The sequence below is a fragment of the Nomascus leucogenys genome, chromosome 2 (genome assembly GCF_006542625.1).
Source record: "Nomascus leucogenys isolate Asia chromosome 2, Asia_NLE_v1, whole genome shotgun sequence".
Classification (NCBI taxonomy): domain Eukaryota; kingdom Metazoa; phylum Chordata; class Mammalia; order Primates; family Hylobatidae; genus Nomascus; species Nomascus leucogenys.
Window position 1 is genome coordinate 109,728,682 of NC_044382.1, and position 7,547 is coordinate 109,736,228.

The following is a 7,547-nucleotide window of genomic DNA, read 5'->3' on the forward strand; positions in this document are numbered from 1 at the left end:
TGTATATAAAATCACATTTGCAAAATGTTTCCAGTAAAATTTTTCAGGCTCAGAAGACAAATGATTTCCAGTTTTAGTAAAGAAACTTCTCACATTCAAGTGGATTTTTTTCCAATTTCTACCAAATGAACAACTCACAAAATTTTTAGAGCAAATGATAGGCATATGAAATACCCAACATAATAGAAAGTCATCTTTCAGATCTCAAATGAGAATTTATTTCTTTTGTGAGGTCTTCCCTTCACCATTCTAGGTTGTTGCGGGAAGTCAGGGACCCCGAACAGAGGGATCTGCTGAAGCCGTAACAGAAGAACACAAATTGTGAAGATTTCATGGACATTTATTAGTTCCCTAGATTAATACTTTTATAATTTCTTATGCCTGTCTTTACTACAATCTCTGAACATAAATTGTGAAAATTTCATGGACATTTATCACTTCCCTAATCAATACTCTTGTGATTTCCTATGCCTGTCTTTACTTTAATCTCTTAATCCCATCATCTTTGTAAGCTGAGGATGTATGTCGCCTCAGGACCCTGTGAGGATTGCATTAACTGCACAAATTGTTCGTAAAGCATGTGTGTTTAAACAATATGAAATCTGGGCACCCTGAAAAAAGAACAGGATAACAGTGATGTTCAGGGAACAAGGGAGATAACCATTAGGTCTGACTGCCTGGGAGCTGGGAGGAACAGAGTCATATTTCTCTTCTTACAAAAGCAAATAGGAGAAATATCGCTGAATTCTTTTTCTCAGGAAGGAACAGCCCTGAGAAAGAGAATGCATTCCTAGGGGGTGGTCTCTAAAATGGCTGCTCTAGAAATGTCTGTCTTATATGGTTGTAGATAAGGAATGAAATAAGCCTCAGTCTCCCATAGCGCCCCCAGGCCTATTAGGATGAGGAAATTCCTGCCTAGTAAATTTTAGTCAGACCGGTTGTCTGCTCTCAAACCCTGTCTCCTAATAAGATGTTATCAATGACAATGTTTGCCCAGTGGGACATGAAACTTCATTAGCAATTTTAATTTCACCCTGGTCCTGTGATCTCGCTCTGCCCCCATTTGCCTTGTGATATTTTATTGCCTTGTGAAGCATGTGATCTCTGTGACTCACATCTTATTCATATACTCCCTCCCTTTTGAAATCCATAATAAAAACTTACTGGTTTTGCGGCTTGCGGGGCATCACAGAACCTGCTGACATGTGATATCTCCCCAGACACCCAGCTTTAAAATTTCTCTCTTTTGTACTCTTTCCCTTTATTTCTCAGACCGGCCGACACTTAGGGAAAATAGAAAAGAACCTATGTTGAACTACTGGGGGCTGGTTCCCCTGATACTAGATTTTTGCAGTTCCCTATCATCTTTAGTTTTTCTATTGGTAAAGTTTTCATGCTTAAAATATTTTTCTTTTATCCTTAGTTTCAACTAGGTTATGTATACATATATTTTAAAGAACCAAATAGTTTTACAAGAAAAATAGATCACTATTCCACAATTACTCTTCTATAATCATAATCTCTTTTAATTCTTTTAACCAGTTAAAGTGCCATTTGCCTACCTGTTTACCCCTAAATAATGTTTTAATAATTTTTTTTTTTTTGAGACAGGGCTTAGGTCTGTCACCTAGGCTGGAGTGCAGTGATGTGATCTTGGCTCACTGCAGCCTCAACTTCCCAGGCTCAAGCAATTCCTCCACTTCAGCATCCTGAGTAGCTAGGACTATAGGTACACACCACCACACCCAGCTAATTTTGTTAATATTTTGTAAAGATGGGGGTCTTACTATGTTGCCCAGGCTCCAACTCCTGGACTCAAGTGATCCTCCCAGCTGGCTCAGCCTTGCCCATGCCCGGCACCTAAATAATATGTTAACTTGCTACTTCTTGATTTTTCATCTTGAGACATTATTTTCCTTCATGAATAAAGAATTTGTCTCTCTTTTCTGTCCTCAGTTCCTTTCCTACACAAACACCTTTTCTTTACCTCCCTGTCAACATTTCCAACATGATTATATCATAATTTAGATTAGAGAAATAGTGAGTGTTTACATTTCTGCATTAGCCCTAAGGGTTACTGCTATAATAAGCCCAAATCTCTGTAGCTTAACACCACAGATGTTAGTTTCTAACTCAGCTAAGAGCCAGTTTGGAAGGTACTTGGAATATGTGATGATTCAGGCTCCTCTAATTTTATCATTCAGACAACCCCTAGGGCCTTGAAATTTCCCTCTGCCTGCTCATCTATATCTGGCCAGCAGATGTGGGAAGATAATTGTGAAGTCAAAATAACTTCATGGCCAAATTAGGTAAAAGAGATACAGGTGAGTGAATACATAGTGGTTGCTGCATAGTGTAAATTTATTTCCATTATTTGAAGGGTACTTTGTCAAATATATCTATAGATAAACTCATGTGTTTTAGTTCTGAAAAATGTTCTTGAGTGTTGTATTTCATTGGTAGTTGACCTTATTTATTTTATTTTCTCCTCTTATTTTGAGGATGTCAATATTTGGATGTTGACAGGCCTGGATGGACCTAGTTACCTTAGCTTTCTTTCTTCTTTTCTACTATTGTATTTTGCTATGTTTTCTGGAAGATTTCCACTACATTCACTTCCCCTGAGTTTCTAAGTTCTGCTGATATATTTTTAATTTTCTAGAGTTTTTGAAATGTTCTCTATATAGATTTTTGCCTGTCTTTTTTTTTACTAAATGTTTTATACTAAATGTTAAAATATGTTATGTTTTTATAGTGCATTAAAATATTTTCTATTTTTATTAATATTTAAAATATATTTTGACATTTATTTATCTTCAAAATGTTTCTGTTTCCTAGAAGATACTGTTTGTTGACTTGTTTCAAACTCCATCTTTCATATTTGAGATTTTTGTCCAATTTGGGGATCCTTCTTTATCTCATCATGAAGCAAGATATTTCCTTGACCCCTCCACGTGACTCATGACAGAAGTGCCTCATTTACTCAACCCTCTGCTCTCAACTCCTCCTGGGAGGAAGCATGCAAGTGAACGAGATGGGAACCGGAGTGCATAAGCACTGGAAACAGACAGCTGCTCCAACACCAGCAGGAGTGAGCTCCACTCACTCAGACCCAATGCAATCCACCCTTCAAGCCAGCAGGATCAAACACCACTCACTCAGATCTGCTGGGTTCTACCTCTCAGCGGAAGGAGCACATAGGTGAGTGGGTGCAGGAGCCGGACCAAGCACTTCTGGGCACTGGCAGGAGCAAACTCTGTGTAGGCCCCACAGCAGCATCGAAGTGTGGTGTCTGTGACCCCTGAAGCCCCAGTGGGTGTGTTACAGTGCTCTTTTAGCTCAGCCTTCCATGGAGAGCTTAAGTGTTAACAGTTCATTGGGCTCTCTGCCTTTCCACATGAGGCAGCTGTCCTCTGCCATTGAGAGCAAAGAGCCAATGTGACAGCCTTTTATTTCTGCGCTGGTAGCTCCCAAGCTGTTGTCTAGCATCTAGGAAAAATGAGGTCACAGGAACAACTTAAAGAATGGTTAAATACAGGGGATTTTACTGCTGCTTAAAGTGGCTCTCTGTGGGAAGGGGAGCTAGGTAGGGGGATGGGCAGGGGCGAGGGTAGGTAATCTTCCCCTTAAGTCTGGCCTTCTCCAGTGGGATTCTTCTCCAAAGTTATGCCATCAAGCTGTCCCTCTGAAGTCAAGCCACTTCTCTCTTATGTCCAGCCATGGTCCCAGACATCCAGCTGCTTCTCCTCTCTGCCAGCCGAGTCTTGGGTCTTTATAGGCACAGGATGGGGTGGGGCAAGGCCATGGGTGGTTTAGGAAAAGGCAACATTTGAGCAGGAAAACAGAGATGTAAGTTCTCACTTTGGGCTGAGGTCTCAGGCTTTTTGGCTTGAGGATGGGGCTTCACCAGTGACCCATCTGCCTAGAATTTCTCTGCCCCATCCCAATCAATCATATTTAAGATTAGTGCACTAAAAGACTTGCTGAAAGCTATGAGTAGTATTTTTGGGGACTGTTGATAGAAAACTGGCTGAGAAATTTTGATGAAAGACTTGTAACATTCCCTAAAACATTATTTTTAATTTTCTTTAGGGTATGACAATTACCTGGGGAAGTGGGGGGAGGCTAGGAATCCAGGCCTTAGAAATACAACCAGTTACAGGCATGTGTTGCTTAATGATGGGGACACATTCTGAGAACCGTGTCGTTAGGTAATTTCTTTGTCATTAGAATGTCATAGAGTGTATTTACACAACCTAGATGATATACACACCTAGGCTATATGTATAGTCTATTGCTCCTAGGCTACAAACCCGTACATAATGCTACTGTACTGAATATAGTAGGCAACTGTAACACTATGCTAAGTATTTGTGTATCTAAACATACAAATGGTAGAGCAAAAATATGCAGTCTAAAAGATAAAAAATGGGACACCTGTAGAGGGCACTCACCATGAATGGAGCTTACAGGACTGGAAGATATCTAGGTGAGTCAGTAAGTGAGTGGCAAGTGAATGTGATGGCCTAGGATATTACTATGCAGTACTATAGACTTTATAAACACTGCTCCCTTAGGCTACACTAAATTTATTTTTAAAAATCTTTTTTTAATAAAAATTAATCTTAGCTTACTGAACCTGTTTCCTTTATAAATTGTATTTTTTTAATTTTTTGACTGTTTTGTAATAACACTTGGCTTAAAACACAAACACATTATACAGCTCTACTCCTTTATATCCTCATTCTAAAAGCTTTTTTCTACTTTGAAAATGTATACATTTTTAAACTTATTAAATTTATTTGTTAAAAACTAAGATTCAAAGACACACTTTAGCCTGGGCCTACACCAGGCCAGGATTATCAATATTACTATTTTCCACCTCCACCTCTTGTCCCACTGGAAGGTCCTCCAGGACAATAATATGCAAGGAGCTGTCATCTCCTATGATAACAATGCCTTCTTCTGGAATACCTCCTGAAGGACCTGTCTGAAGCTGATCTACAGCTAACTGTTGTTTTTATATGTAGGTGTACACTCTAAGATAACAATAAAAAGCATAGTACAGAAAATATATAAACCAATAATATAGTGTTTTATTATCATTATCAAGTATGTACTGTACATGTGTATGTACTATACTTTCATACATCTGGCAGTGCAGTAGGTTTGTTAACACTGGCTTAACCACAAACATGTGATTATTGGTTGCATTAGGACTTTAAAACAGCTATGATGTCACTAGGCAATAGGAATTTTTCTGTTCCATGTGGTCCCCTATTGAACAAAATGTAATTATGCAATGAATGCCTATAATAAATCTCTACATTTCCTGTACAGTTTTCCCATTCCCAACCCTTCCTGGTGGCCAACAGTCTTCTGCTTTATTTTCTTCATAGATCACAACTCCAGTGCTTTTTTTTTATTTTGAGACAGAGTTTCACTCTTATTGCCCAGGCTGGAGTGCAATGGCACAATCTCGGCTAACTGCAACCTCTGCCTCCCAGGTTCACGCGATTTCCCTGCCTCAGCCTACCAAGTAGCTGGGATTATAGGTGTCCACCACAATGCCCGGCTAATTTTTTGTATTTTTAGTAGAGATGGGGTTTCAACATGTAGGCCAGGCTGGTCTGGAATTCCTGACCTCAGGTGATCCACACACCTCAGCCTCCCAAAGTGCTGGGATTACAGGCGTTAGCCACCGTGCCTGGCCAATTCCAGTCTTATACTATGGAGGAGAAGCAAAGTCACAGGCTAAGTGGAGAGGGAGAGAATGCAAAGCACTTATAGCTTCTTAAACAAACTTTCTACCAATCTTTTTTATTTTAGCCTTGCCCACATCTCACAACTGCCAAGGTACTTGATGGTGTTGATTTTCTAGCCTTGAAGGAATTCTGGTAGGAAACAAACAAACAAACAAACAAAACCCTTGGTTTTCCATACCACAGGCATGGGATTTAAAAAATCTCTCTGATCTAAATATTTTACCACTTGACTATCACCTCTTTAGTTTCAGACATTCTTTCTCCTTCTCTGTTCTCTCTATCCTTGTAGAAGTTTTCTTATTAGAACAATCTCTTTAACTACTTTTTTTTTTTATTTTGCTTGTATGCAGTTTCACCAAGAATAAATCACATTTGGGAGCATTTGTTTAAATTTTGTATTTAACAATTATTTCTTTAATGTTTATTCATTACACGGAATATCTTCATGGCAGAAAGCTGGCCTAATACATTGATGTATATACCCAGAATGCCTCAGAAGCTTTGAGAGTTTGAGCTCAATGAAATTTGATGAGTAAGTGAAAAAAAATGTGATTAAATAGAATCAAAGTGGGAGTATAGACACTAAAACATATTTTACCTCCAATGATAAAGTTTCTCTCTTGCCCCGTTGCTGAGATAATTTTTATATAAAATTGGCTGTCTATATCTCTACTTCTTACTCAGGATTTTTTGTGCCGTCATCCATACAAACCAAATTACATTTTTATACTAATCATATAAAATCAACCTAGGGAGAGGCTCAGTTTGAAAAAAAAATCCTCGGGACTATGCTTAGTCAATAAACCATTTTGAACATAAATGCTATTATTATCATATATTTATCTCAGTCTCATTCCCTCAATACTTGCACTTTCCTTTCTCAAACTTCCCAATTTCCCAAACTCTAATTTCTATTACGTCACTCCCTTCTTAGCCCACTCTTCAAAGTTTCTATTCCTAATCCAATGGGATAGTAAGTTATTAGAGAAGATCACATGGCTTTACAGATCACAGTTCTTAATCTTACTTTAACAATGTTTTATCTGTTTGTTCGTAATCTTGATATTTATTGTATACCTTCTTAATGCCAGATATCATCCTTATCTTCATGAGGCTTATATTCTAGAAGATGTACACAGATAAGTTAGCTTTTAAAATGAGGTCATTCCAGGTAGCAATAACTACAACTAAAAAATACTGTAGATATATGGAATAGATAATTATTTATAGGGCTACTTTAGTTTGGGTCATTATATAAAGACTCTTTCAAAATGTAACATTTTAACAGGAAAAGGAATGAACATGAGTTAGCTGTGCAGGAGGCATTGAAAGACCATTCTAACCATATGGAACAACCCTGTGCAAAATAGAGTTATTTTTTATTTTTATTTATTATATATTTCCCATATTATGATGATTCATGCTGAGAGCCAAAGACTTTCCAGGGAGTTCGGACTTCAGTTTGTTTTTAAAATATTACCTTAGATACCATGTGTAGAATGGATTATTACAAAACTCTATAGAAGATATCGATACTTTTCATGAGAAATTATGGTGACTTGCACTAGGATCATGACAATACCAATGAAGAAAAGCTATCAGATGTATAATTGAAAGGACTTGTTGATAAATCAATGCTTAGGGGTTGAGAAAGAGGAGAAATCTAGGATAATGCCTAAATTCAGGACATCTGGTAGATGGTGTGGCATGTACTAAAAGGAGAACAATCTCAGGGTGGGGGTAGCTTTAGAAGAAAAGCAAAGAATCTTTTATCTCTGGTCA